Source organism: Dipodomys ordii, unplaced genomic scaffold (assembly GCF_000151885.1).
Source record: "Dipodomys ordii isolate 6190 unplaced genomic scaffold, Dord_2.0 Scaffold15, whole genome shotgun sequence".
Classification (NCBI taxonomy): Eukaryota; Metazoa; Chordata; class Mammalia; order Rodentia; family Heteromyidae; genus Dipodomys; species Dipodomys ordii.
Window position 1 is genome coordinate 14,116,154 of NW_012267231.1, and position 14,052 is coordinate 14,130,205.

At 49.3% G+C, this 14,052-nt stretch overlaps 1 long non-coding RNA gene across 1 annotated transcript in view; it reads left to right on the top strand.

Annotated features, from left to right (window-relative positions):
- The first annotated feature begins 3,227 nt into the window (after positions 1–3,227).
- LOC105982448 overlaps positions 3,228–14,052 on the top strand; it is a 25,025-nt gene continuing 14,200 nt past the window's right edge. The window contains exons 1-2 of the long non-coding RNA XR_001174884.1: positions 3,228–3,326; positions 12,062–12,131. This is a non-coding gene — a long non-coding RNA (uncharacterized LOC105982448). The remainder of the gene's footprint in view (positions 3,327–12,061; positions 12,132–14,052) is intronic.

Here is a 14,052-nt window from a genome sequence, read left to right on the forward strand (position 1 = left end):
CACCTTGAGGCAGGGAAGACTCCCCTGGGCTCTCCTCTGCCCAGATAGAAGCTACTGGATACCGGCCAGGTCTGGGCTCCAAGGTTGACATCCTTGAATGCCCTACGGAATTTGGCAGGATTTCTGGAAGGGGTCGTGGGGGTTTGTCACTGTTTTAGGGGAACTCAGGAGGGTCAGACCCCTCACGGAGGTCCATCCATTCTTCATCGTGTTCCTGGATGGTCTGTGCACTTCCCCTGGGCTAGAGAGAAACTAGGCAGCGCTTGCTTCTGAGACGTAAGCCCATAGAAATACATCCTGTTCATGCTCCGTTTATTCATGTGCTCTATCCGTCTGTCTGTTCATTCCTCCTCCCTTCTTCTCCAACCATCCATCCATCCTGTCATTCATTCTCCTACCTATCCATCCATTTATCTGTCCTTTCATTTATTCTCACATGCATGCACCCATCTATCCATCCATCCATCTTTTCATCCATTCTCCCATCCATCCATCCATCTATCCATCCATCCATCCATCCAACCATCCATCCATCCATCCATCTTTTCATCCATTCTCCCATCCATCCATCCATCCATCCTTCCATCCATCCATCAATCTTTTCATCCATTCTCCCATCCATCCATCCATCCTTCCATCCATCCATCCATCCAACCATCCATCCATCCATCCATCCATCTTTTCATCCATTCTCCCATCCATCCATCCATCCATCCTTCCATCCATCCATCAATCTTTTCATCCATTCTCCCATCCATCCATCCATCCTTCCATCCATCCATCCTTCCATCCATCCATCAATCTTTTCATCCATTCTCCCATCCATCCATCCATCCTTCCATCCATCCATCCATTCTATATTGTATGCCCAGCCCTGTCTCTGCAGTATGTGTAAGCCAGAGCAGTTGTGAAGGTGAGGAAAGCAATTCCTTGTCTTTAGAAGCTTCCATCCCGCGCTAGGATCACATGTAGATGGACGAGGTCTGGTGTCTGTTTACAGAGAAGGTAACACATCCTTTCTTAAGCGAGTGTCTAGCCCTCGGCCTTCATGGCTGGCTCCCATGTGTATCTTCCACGCTGCTATTGATGTCTATTAAGGGTTAGCCCTTCCTCTGTTTTTCCCTGCTGCTCTGGCTAACCTGTTCATTGAAGCAAGGTCTCTGAAGAGATGAGCCCTCGTTGTCTGCCCTTGCTTTTGGGCCATGATTCCAGGCAGTTTTCTTCCTCCTGCAGCCAGCGCCCTGGGTCCAGTCTACCTGATTTTTCTCAGCTGGGCTGCAGGGACGGATCACATCCTATCCTGGGCCTGCCTGCCACCTCCCTGCCCTCCCCCTTGGTGTCCACTCAGGCTTGCTCCTTCTTCCCATTGGCTGGGACACACAGATGGGCCTTGCGTCATCAGCTCTGTGTCCGCCATGCTTTCTGCAGGATGAAGTTTGTTCATGTACATGAGGTTCCTTGTTTTGTTTGGTGTGAAGACCCCAGAGGCCTTCCTGTCTACTCCATGAGCCCTCTTTCCGCAGGCCTTGTCTTGCATGCAGGTGTAGATTCCCTGGGTCTGAGATGCCTCCATTTCCCTCAGGATTACCAAGTGCATGCTATGTTCCATGGGCTCAGTGCTGCCCCCTATTGAAAGATTTACATAAATGGCAGCGGAAGTAGAAGGCCATTGGTAGAGCGGGACCCAACGTGGGGACCTGGGACTGCCAGAGCAGCTTCCACAGTTTCACGGGCAGGGCAGAGCGTTGAGAACACGCCCGCGCCCCACGGGTGTGGGTTTGGGGACTACAGCCACCTCCTTCTCAACTCTGAGGTCTCCATTCTTTCCCACTGAGTCACTTCCTGTCCCCAGGCACCCGGTGCTTTTGTTTATCTGGGTGGGGAAGCTAGGAGGGCGAGAAAGAAGGGGTACAGGTGAGATCAGGGACTGAGGTTGTGCCTCTGTGGCTGCAACTTGAAGGGCAGGATGGGCTGGGTCAGCTGGGGTCTTTCAGGAGCTGTGGTTAGACTATAAAAGGGACAGGAAGAACCCTCGGGTGGATCTGGGTGGCACAGACAGTGGTATCCTGGGGGCCTTAGACCCATTGGGGCTCCCTTTCTGCCCCCCTCCATGAGTCTTGCAACCTCCCCAAGTGACAGTAGTGACTGGACCAGGTCAGGTGATTTGTCTGGTCTCCCTGAGCTTCCCAGTAGAGGGAAGAAAAGGTTCCCCACCCCCCAGAGTGCACGTGTTCTAACAGAAATTAGATATGCCCGGTGTAATGGGGCCGGCTCATTGAAGCTGGCCTGCCTTTCTGTTTGTTGCTTATTTTTGTGACTGTAATGGACTTGAATTCATTCTGGGCCTTGTGTTCTTGTTTGGGATTCAAAATAGTGGGATTTTGTGTGTGTTGGCGGGGTCCTGGGGCTTGAACTTAGGGCCTGAGTGCTGTACCTGGGATTTGTTTTGCTCTAGACTGATGCTCTACCACCTGAGCCACAGCTCTACTTCTGGCTTTTGGTGGTTAATTGGAAGTAAGAATCTTGTGTTCTTTCCTGAGCAGGCTGGCTTTGAACTGCAGTCTTCAGATCTCAACCTTCTGAGTTGTAGCTGGGATTACAGGCATGAGCCGCCAGTGTGGAGCCTTAGGCAGTATTTTTTTTTAAGACATTTTATTGAGTACAAATGTCAAACATTTCACTCACTCACTGGGAAGTGAATTCACTGAATTTCAGTGGTGCCATCACCACTATGAATTGTTTTTTGCCCATCCCAGGAAGAAGCACTGTACCTGCCCAGCCACCTCTCCCTGCCCTGTGGCCCTTGGCAGCCTTCCTGCTCACATGGTTGAGTTGGGGGTAGCAAGATTCATGTGTGAGGAGTGACGTTCTGTAGTCCAGCCAGCACTGTGTACCACTTCCAGTGCTGGCCTGCCCGGTGCCAGCCTTGCCGGCAGCCTGGAGTCTGACGTCATCTGACTGAGAGCAACGTATTGGCCTTCTTCTGTGGGTCAGGCATGGGCTGAATGTTCTGGAATGTTCTAGAATGTTCTGGAAACTTGTCAGCTCAAGTTCATGCACGGTCCTTTTCCAGCTGGAAGGTTCTGAGAGCCATGACCCGGACAGTGAGTTTTCATTTTGATATCTTCTATCAGCTCACTTTTGGATTCACTGGCTTGGTTTGAAGTTGTAGAAACTTCCTAAGCCACTGATGCTAAGCACATGTTTCTTTTCCGTTAGGCATTGAATTCGGCTTTGGGCTGCGGATCTCCAGAAGCAGCTGTGAGGAGCCCCGGCCTTACTCTGGCCTGTGCTACCATGATTCCTTGTGTCATGGGCTCTCTCAGGTAAGTGAAGATCATCTTCCCTTCCTTAGGCCGATCTCACTGAGCAACCTGGGTTGGCCTTGAACTTGTGCTGGAGGATGGAGGCTATGTGTCCCCATACCCAGTTAGGAACCACTTGGGAAGAAGACAGAAAGAAGATGGTGTAGCTCTGTGGTAGCCTAGCATGCAGGGGGCCCTGAGTTTGAATCCCTTCCACTGCAAAGTCAACAGAAAGTCAGGAGAAGAAGAATGGGACATTCCCATTGTCTCTTCAATGGTCTCTTCAAGAAACTGGTCAGGAGGGCATGTGTGCTGCTGGTGTTTCCATCTGATGCATGCAGTAGCTGCTTTTCATGGTTACAATTCAGGAAATCTTCCCTGGGTCCAGGAGCTAGGACTACACTTAGTCTGTTTTTTGTTGTTATTGTTTGTTTTCTGGCTATAGGAGAGATTGAACGTGAGACCCTGCTAAGCAGGTGCTCTACCACTTGAACTACACCCATAACCTCTGTTATCCCTATTTTGAAGATGAGAAATCAGTGCTCTGAGGACTTAGATCACAATGTAGCCTCTTGTGTGGAGTCAGGGTACGGGAGCTGTAGTTCATGTTGTTGTCATTGCTTACAGACTTAAAAAAAAAAAAAAAGCCAATATAGGCTGGGTACTTGCAGCTCACACCTGTAATCCTAGCTACTCAGGAGATTGAGATAGGAGGATCACATTTCAAAGCCACCCCCCACCCTGGGCGGGGCAGGGGGCGGAGCTAACAAATCTGTAAGACTCTAATTTACCAGCAAAATGCTGGAAGTGGAGGTGTAATTCAAGTGGTGGACCACCAGCCATGAGCAAGAAAAACTGAATGAGAACATGAGGCCCTGAGTTCAAGCCCCAGTACCAGCATTAAATAAATACATTGACAGATAGATCCATCAATCAATTCGTCAAAGCCAAAACAGACTCTTTAAAATTCTTCAATCACAATTTGCTGTAAAGTCTCAGGATAGACAGAAGTCAAAGGCTGTGTTTCCTGGGTAGAAATGTACTGAGTTCAGACTCTGTGAGAGCCCTCTATCTGCTAGATCACTCCCTTGTGTGAAGTCGGGTGTCTGGGGGGGCTGCTTGTACATTCACCTCCACCCTGACTTCCTCTGCCTTTCCTTTGGCTATGTTGTCTTCTGAAGGTCTTAACCCACAGGAGAGAGAGCCTTGGGGTCTTGGGATGGTCCTTAACTTAAGCTGATTCAGAATCTGGAAAGAAAGCAGAAAGAGTTTCCTCTGGTTCAAAGGTTGCATTACTTAAGGTTACTGTGTAGTCTTTTGTTCTTTTCTTCCCTAACTAACTGTACATTAGCCGAAATGCCTGGAACTCAGGCAAAAAAAACCAAGCAGCCTTGGACAAGGTGCCACAATGTGGTCACAATGGGTAATTGCCTGGGATGCCCTTGGTCCCCTCCAGGCGCAATGGACCTGCCCCAGTGTCTGCTTTAATGTGCGCTTGTCTTAGAATTGGATTTGAGTGGATTCATGCAGATCTGAACCCCAAACTCACTCTGAGATCTGCCAAGCCACCGAGCAGGCAGGCGAAGCTCAAGTTCAAAGCCATCAGGAGGTGTCTGGAGCGCAGATCTGCCCATCTACCCATCTGCCCCTTCAAGGCACATGTGTCCTTTCTGATCTAAATTAGCATGTGTGTGTGTGTGTGTGTGTGTGTGTGTGTGTGTGTGTGTTTAAGACTGGAGTTCACACAAACATTAAGAAACCAGGTAACTGTGCATCTAGCTTGCAGAAGCCCCCAGATACCAAGTGAGAATTGTGATGGGCCACTCACCCAAAACACTTCAAGACCCCAACCTGTCACAGCCTTGGGCCCCCGTGCGGGCAGAGCAATGGCGGCCACAGCCAGAGGGCCCTGTGCTGACCAAAGCAGCACCGTAGCTGTGGGCACACTGTGTGGCCATGGGCATACTGCATGGGGTTCCTTGCCAGGGCCTCTCTGTCTGGGAATTGTGGCGAATGCACTGCATGCCACCAGGTGATCTCCTATAAGAAACTCCTCTTCCTCTTCCTTTTCCTCCTCCTCCTCCTTCCCCTCCTCCTCCTTTTCCCTTCTCCTCCTCCTCCTCCTCTTCTTCTCCTCCTCCTCTTCTTCTCCTCCTCTTCTTCTTTTCCTCCTCTTCTCTTCCTCCTCCTCTTTCTCCTCCTCCTCCTTTTCCTGCTGTTCCTCCTTCACATCCTCTTCCTCCTTTCCTTCCTTCTTCTCCTCTTCCTCTTTTCCTCCTTTTCCTTCTCCTTCTTCTCTTCCTCCTCTTCTTCTTCCTCTTCTATTTTGGTGCTGCTAGTGTTTGAAGTTAGGGCCTTGTGCTAAGTGCTACCACTTGAGCCATGCCTCCAGCCCTTTTCCACTTTAGCTGTTTTTCAGGTAGGGTCTGTTTTTGCCTGGGGCAAGCCTAGGAACACCCACCTCTGCCTCCATGTAGCTGGGACCACAGATGTATGTCATCATACCCGGCCTATTTGTTGAGTTGAGGGCCTTTGTCAACTTCTTGCCTTGGCTGGCTCCAAACCTCAATCTTTCCCCAGCACAACCACCAGAGTACCTGGATTATAGGCGTGAGCCGGCACACCCAGCCACGCTCTGGAATCTTGACAGGCCTCCAGCACTGGATCCTGCCAAAGCAATTGTTGGAACACGGCCACTCAGAGTACTTTGCCAGGACTCCCGCTGTCCTTTCAGAAAGAAAACGAGTTAGGTTGGGCCATGGCCTGGGATTGCTCCTCTGCAGTCTCTCTCCAGGTGCACACGAACCTCTCCATCTCTCTTCCTGGGCCCATGTGCCTATGCTTTAAGAGACACAGAAACAACATCACTGGGTCTTTTATTTAAATGCTTTGCAAAATAGGCTAAGAGAAAAGAACGTGATTACTTTAAGACTGAGAGGTCTTTGACAAAATTGTTGGATGAGAAACACACACACACACACAGAGTAAGGGATTTTTAAATAATCATCAGAGTGACTAGATACGTGGAGATTAATTGGAAAAGCTGCAGACTCTCTCTCTCTCTCTCTCTCTCTTTCTCTCTCTCTCTCTCTCTCTCTCTCCTACCCCTCCTTTCTGATAGAGAATCCAGGTTGCAGTAAGTAAGCCATCAGGAAAAATCCTAAGAGGGAAAGAGAGTGTTGGGGAGCAGGAGAGAGGCGTTCACAGCTCCATGCACAGAGGACATTTAAAAATCCCTCCCCAAGTTTTGTCTAGCCACAGAGAAAAGAAAAGAAAACCAGTTTCCAGCTGGGCACAGTGGCTCATGCCTATAATCCTAGCTACTCAGGAGACTGAGATCTGAGGATCACAGTTTAAAACCAGCCTGGGCAGAAAATGTCATGAGACTCTTACCTCCAGTTAATCACACACACACACACACACACACACACACACACACACACACAGCTGGAAATGGAGAAGCAGCTCAAATGGTAGAGTGCCAGCATTGAGCAAAGAAGCTAAGGAACAGCGTCCAGGTTCTGAATTCAAATCCTAGTACTAACGCACACACACACACACATTGAGACTGACCAAAGTGTAAACTAAAACATGTTTGTCATCTCGTGCAAGGCAGATAGATCATATGCAAAGCTAAAGGGAACTGAAGTGCTTGTGTTTGTTCAAGACTTGCTCCAGATCGCCCCCTTCTTTCATGGACTCAGTGGTGTGTTTGCGTCCAGTGACTGACTGACCAGAAGAGACAGAGCAGTGGGTGACCATGGCCCTGGAGCCTGGAGCCACTGCCCCATGATGTTTATTTACCACGGAGTTTTGGAGATTTGCATGGGGCAGATGTAGTTTATGTTTCCAAGGAAACACAGACAGAAACACAAGTCCTGAGAGCCAAAGAGCCGGTGAGAGCGGCAGGGAAGTAAATTGATTTGGCCATTTTTATTTTGAACGGTAGTTTTTGAAGAAATACAGACATAATTAGCGCGATTACAGGGCGAGGTGCTGATGTTTATAGGTCTCAGGAAGGAGACTTCTGGATCGTTTTAAGTCGATGGCCTTAGGTCAAGTGTCTGCTTCCAGTCTTTGAAAACTGAAGGTTTTCCCTTTCCTCGATGTATTCCTCTGTAAAATATTATTAGCTTAATGCCTGCCAGTCATTCCACTTGCAAATGCAACCACGAGAGAATGAGGAAATGAGAGAGAGAGAGAGAGAGAGAGAGAGAGAGAGAGAGAGAGAGAGAGAGAGAGGGAGGGAGGATGATTGCTCTCAGCCATGGAAAAAGACCCCAAAGACCACAAGGAGGAGAGAAAGGATGAGAAAATGATTTTGCATGTGTGAGAACTTCCGGGCAGTAACACCTGAGTGCCATTACTGAAAACAGAGGACCAGTTGTCCCCTGGGGAGGAAGGTCCTGCGGTCAGTGTCCCTTTGCCAGTGAGCACAAGATGGGGAGGGAGAGGAGGAGGGAGGAAAGAGAGGGAGGAGGTGGGGCCCAGGTGGCTTCGATACTGAACTTCCCTGCATCATTAACACAGTCTATAGCTCCCAGAGCAGCAGCGCCGCTTCCTAGCTGATGCTGGAAATTTTCTGTTGCACACTGAGTGCATGAATTGAAACTTACTTTTGTGTGTGTATGTGTATATGTGTGTGTGTGTGTGTGTGTGTGTGTGTGTGTGTGTGTGTGTGTGTGTGTGCCAGTCCTGGGGCTTGAACTCAGTGGCCAGGCACTGTCCCTAAGCTTTTGTGCTCCAGGCCTATGCTCTACCACTTGAGCCACAGTGCCACTTCGGGCTTTTTGGTGGTTCATTTATGATGCGTGTCTCACAGACTTTCCTTCCCCAGGCTGGCTTTGAACGATGATCCTCACATCTCAGCCTCCTGAATAGCTGGGATGACAGGCCTGTGCTACCATATCTGGCTTCAATGTTGCCTTTTATGTGTAGGAAACAGGGCAGACATTTTCCCTTTGCTGACCTAGATGGCTGGGGGGGGGGCAGAGGTCAGAGGTCAGTGACCACCGCTGGGCGGCTGCACCCTGTCAGTACTGAGATGGAACTTAAATAAAGCATTTGGTGCGCGGCCAGGCACTCTTCTTGGAGCCAGAAACCAGGACTAGGTGGGGTTCAAACCACACCCACCATCATGACCTGACGGTTTCCACTTGGGGTCCCCTGGAGTGGGGTGGGAATTACAAGGTAGTCTGAGCACAGATCAGTCTAGATTTTTGTATTTTTTTTTATTATTTTTGCCCCTAATCACTCACAGTTGTCTCATCAACACCTAATTTCCCAGCAGGGGCCCCCCCGCCCCCCAACTTACTCTTGGCTTCCTGCCTTTACCGAGTCTTTCCAGAACACTCAACTTCATTTTTGGGTAAGTGGTGAGGTGCCTTTCGTTCTGTACCCTGGAAACGAGCAAAGAGAGCCGGGCATTTCACGTCACTAACAAGGTTTGCGCGTTGGCGCCCACAGATGTGGGAGTGTGCGCTGCAGGATTTGAACACAGCTCCTCTGGCTTGGGAAGAGACTCTGGGGTGGGGGGGGGCAGAGGTAGGAGGAAAGGAAACTATTTTCTGGATGGCTTCCCTGGTAAACGCTCACCTATAAAATGACGACAGGCGCGCAGACAGCATTGATTTTTCTCTCTGCCTGGCACAGCCCCGTACCAGGCCCCCCGTCCGCAGCACTCAGAATTTGATGGTGGATTTGCTGGTACATTCCGTTCCAGGATGAGCTGGCGATCACTGCCAACTACCCCTCCTGACAGCCCAGATGGATTTATGTGCTTCAGATGGGCCCTCCCTGCCTTCTCTGGGGGTTAGAACCGATGGCTCCAATTTGTAGAAATCTTCCCATGAGGACTGCCTTTCCTTTCTCCAGCTCATCTATGTTTCCAGTAGGGAATTCTGGGAAACACTTAACATGTTCTGGTCACAGCGTCTCTTTAGTGAGTATTTCTCTCCCTCCCTCCCTCCCTCCCCCATCCTCCTTCCTTCCCTTTCTCTTTCTCTCTCTTCCCTTCACTCCTTCTATGCTTCTATCCTTTTATTCTCTCAGTCCTTACGAGTCCCCAGAATGGACCAGATTGTGAGGATGGTTCTACTAACTAAAAGTGTATCAGAAGCCATTTTCTCAGGAAACCTTGTCCTCGGTGACTCACGCCTGTAACCCCAGCTCCTTAGGAGACTGAGATCTGAGGATGTGGCTCACATGGTAGAGTATCAGCCTTGAGAGGAGGGAGGGCAAGCTAGATCTTAAGGCCCTCCCTGAGTTGAAATCCCTGCCCTAAAGTCTGAGGTTCACTGTGTCACGGAGACAGCTGGTTCCAAGACCAGCAGCTTTTGCAGCGCAGGACATGGTGTCAGACAGTGCTATCCTCCAGCAAGAGAAGAGAGAGAGAGAGAGAGAATGTGTGTGTGTGTGTGTGTGTGTGTGTGTGTGTGTGAACATGGCTATTTTAAAGGAAAAAGGTAAAAATTTGTAAAGGTAAAAATTTCTTTGGTTACCTTTATTTATTTTGAAATTCCCGGGGTCCTTTAGTGAGGCTGGGTAAAGAAGGCATTATATCCAAGGATTCTTGCAAGCCATGGCAGAAAATAGGACTGAGAGAGATCGAGAAAGACATGGGGTTTGTAAGAGTCAGAAAGAGGCCCAGAGTTCAGCAGTTGGGGGCCAAGGCTCTGGTGCTGGCCTTCAAAACCAGGCTTTGCTACTTGAGTGGATGTGTGTGCTCTTCTGTGCACGAGCTCGTGTCCCCGTGCCTCAGTTTCCCCACCTGCACCCTGGCTGAGAAGCTAAGGTGAAATGCTGCCTATGAGCAGGAGGTCAACAGGAGCCCTCAAATCTTATTGAATTTTGGTTATTGTGGGTTGTGACCTGACTCCGTCCCAGTGATGTCAAGCTGACCCAGCTAAAAATGCGAAAGTCTGTTATCTCCTGGATGTATTTGGGAGGGGTTTTGCTCTAATGCAAAACCATTCTCTGGAGAGAATGGTGTCACCAGATCAGCCATCAGAATAGCCTTGTGTTGTATTAACTAAAGAAATGAACTTGCTTTTTTCTTCTCTGTCTCTCTCTGTCTCTGTCTCTGTCTCTGTCTGTCTCTGTCTGTCTGTCTGTCTGTCTGTCTCTGTGTGTGTGTGTGTGTGTGTGTGTGTGTGTGTGTTAAAGTCAGCTCTACCACTTGAGCCACACCTCTACTTCTGGCTTTTTGGGTGGTTCATTGGAGATAAGAGTCTCATGGACTTTCCTGCCCAAGCTGGCATTGAACTGCGATCCTCAGATCTCAGCCTCCTGAGTAGCTAGGATGACAGATGTGAGCCACCAATACTCGCATAAGTTGCTCTTATAGATTATTTGAAATCTTCCAAAGTTACTTTATTTCTACCAGTTCCACTTGGCTTGGAATTTCAGAGGCCCTGGGGGTGGTGATGCATCATTTATTAATTCATTTATTAACTTCCTTCTGAGAAGATCCGTTCCTCCCTGGCAGGCTGAGCCCCAGCACTCGGTGGGGGAGGGAGTGCTGGAATTACTGCTCCCCACTCCCCGTGAGGGCTGTGAGGAGCTGAGTGCAGCAGGCTTATGCTGCTGCTGTTTGTTTTAAGGAAACCACGCCGACCTCATTTCTTTTTCGGTGAGCACCAAGTGCCACTGTGATACAAATGGCTCAGGTTTTGTACATCATTTCCCAGGTGTTAGCGCCCACCTGGGAGGCAGGAGGGCAGGGTGTAAGTCTACATTATAGGTTGGGAAGCAGAGGCAGGGGGTGAGAAGGTGATTTGCTCAAGATCCTCCAACTTGGGAGTGGGTCAAAAGTCTCCCTTTCGGTTGTTAGGAAGTTCCAGCCAACACTGAACTGGGCAGAGTGGCTAGCTACTAGAGAGGCATAAGTAGGAGGAACCTTGCTGGAGGCTGACCCTGGGGAATGGCAAGACTCTTCTATCTACTAACTAGATAGATAGATGGATGGATGGATAGATAGATAGATAGATAGATAGATAGATAGATAGATAGATAGATAGATAGATAGATAGATAGATAGATGGATAGATGGATAGATGGATAGATGGATGGATGGATAGATGGATGGATAGATAGATAGATAGATAGATAGATGATAGATAGATAGATAGATAGATAGATAGATAGATAGATAGATAGATAGATAGATAGATAGATAGATCAGAAAAGAGCTGGAGGCATGGTGCTGGGCTAGAGTACCTGTTTAGCAAGTTCAAAGCCCTGAGTTCAAGCCCACCCCCCACCCCTTCCCCAAAAGTTCAAAAGCAACTTGTGTGCAGGTTGTGTGTTTGGGTTTTATTGGTGCATGCTTCCTGTGTTAGTTAAGAACTGTTGGGACGAACTGGGGACTCAGTACGTCGTGGTGGAGCCCGTGCGGTGACCCACACAGCTCTGTGCTTCTGCGCACTGGACACAACAGCACCACCGTTACAGAAGACACCACTGGGCAGCAGCGGTTCTACCCATGGCCACATGAGACCTCGGAGGGTCAGGGACAGGCAGGGTGGTGTGGGGGTCCCTCAGGAGGGCTCAGAAGCTTGCTTTCCCCCCTCTGAGGTCCACCAGGCTGAGGCCCATGCTGAGAGTCAGCATCTGTGGTTGTGTCAGGTTTAGAGGGACTGAGGTGATGAAGCCTGAATTTGATCCCTGCCCTAGCCAGGCTACCCCCCCTCCCCCAGGCCATGAGGCCTCGCTGCGAGTATACTCACAGCCTGTCTGCCTCTGTTTCTCCTTCCCAGTGCCCTGGGTGCTCTCCTGCTGCTTGCATGCCAGCTCGTCTGCCCACAGCCCTCCACTGAACACAGAAAGGTAAGTCGAGGCCCACAGAGCTTTTCCTTCTTGGATAGAGGGACCGCTGGCTCACGGGTCAATTCTAAGATCTTTGATTCACTATGGTTGGTTAGGAGTAGAAAATTTTCCAAGTCAGGCACCAGTAGCCTACACCTTGTCATCTCAGCTACTTAGGAGGCTGAGTTCTGAGGATCATGGTTCAAAGCCAGCTTGGATAGCTGCAATGAACCAGTAAAAAAAACAGGAAATAGATCTGTGGTTCAAGTGGTAGAGCACCAGCCAGTCAGACAGTGAAATTCTTTGTGCACTGTATGTCTGTCATGCCTCAATTCAAATAAGTGGGAGGAAGAAAGGAGGAAGTCAGGGAGGAAAGGAGAGGCTGGGCAGGAGAGGGGGGCTGAGGCACAGCACAGGGCATGCTCTCAAGAGCAGGCCCAGCCCTGGAGCTGTGCAGAGCTGGAGGCTGATTCTAGAGCGGGCCTGACTCCTCCTGCCGGTGTTTGCCAAGCCTGTTTCCAATGGTCTGACTATAACTTCCTGCTTCTGCAGCATGAGGAGTATTTCTACTTAAGTGAAATAAGGGAGTATTAAGGAAAACAAAAACCAAAACCTCATCAAGGGAAACATTTTAACTAACTGGGGTTATGCTTGACCTCTGGGATTCATATCCAATGGTAAAACAACCGAGTTTGCATCTACTGAGAAAGGAGTGGTGGGCTTAGGACACAGTGTTTACAAAGCTCTTGTTTGGCGGTACAGAAAGGGCATGTCCAGGGAGCGTCATGTTTGTCCTGGCATCTTAGCTCTTCTGATACAGGCCTCTGGGCCTGCTTTCTCCTGTGGGAAGAAGGCACATGCTGCCAACCTCCCAGATTGCGCCAGGTCTGCCTCCCTCCCCAGCCTTGTGGAATCTCCTGGTCTCTTCCATGGAGGAGCATTGGCCCTCTTGATGTTAGGTGGATACCAAGAAGACTGGAAGGAAGTCATAGCCCTGGACCTTCCCATCATGGCGACTCTGCCCTTCCCAACATGGCGGCTTTGCCCTTCCCAGCATGACAGTCCTGCCTGGCGCATCATAGCAGCTCTGACCTTCCCAGCATGGCGCCTCTGCGTGAGACTTTTGCCTTTTCAATCCCTCTATCTCTGGACTGTGGGAGGATTTTTTTTTTCCTTGTAAGAAAGCTCTAAACCAAGAAATGAAATACAAAGCCGGGTGCCAGTGGCTCACACCTGTCATCCTAGTTACTCAGGAGGCTGAGATCTGAGGATCACGGTTCAAAGAGAGGAAAGTCTGTGAGACTCTTATCTCCAATAAACCACTAGAAAACCGGAAGTGGCGCTGTGGCTCAAGTGGTAGAGCGCTCGCCTTGAGCTGAAGAGCAGAGGGACAGCGCCCAGGCCCAGAGTTCAAGCCCCACGACTGATAAAAAAAGAAAAAGAAAAAAAGAAATGAAATACTAGGTGGCCCTAGCACTTGGGAGACTGAAGTAAGAGGATCCCTTGAGCCTAGGAGTTTGAGACAGCAGACCCTGGGCACATAGCCAGACAAGTGTGTGTGTGTGTGTGTGTGTGTGTGTGTATCTGTGTGTGTGTGTAAGATGAAGAAACATCTACCAAACAAACATCAATCACTAGAAAGCTGGGATATCTCTAGTGACGATATTAGAATCAGACAAAGCAGACTTCAAGTCAGGGACTCTGACTGAATAAGAAGGACATTAAAAATAAATGCTACTGTTGATTTAAAAAAAGAATTACCAGCAACCCTCAAAATCTTGGGTTACAGATTATGTTTGAGAAGATGCTAAGTGCTGTCAGAGGATGCAGACTTGGGCTGAAGTACTGGGGAAACTGAGGCTGCCGTACCACCGTTTTAAAAATGACACACGTTGGGATTTTAGCCTGCTTCTCTCTCTTTTTCTTTCTCTTTCTTTCTTTC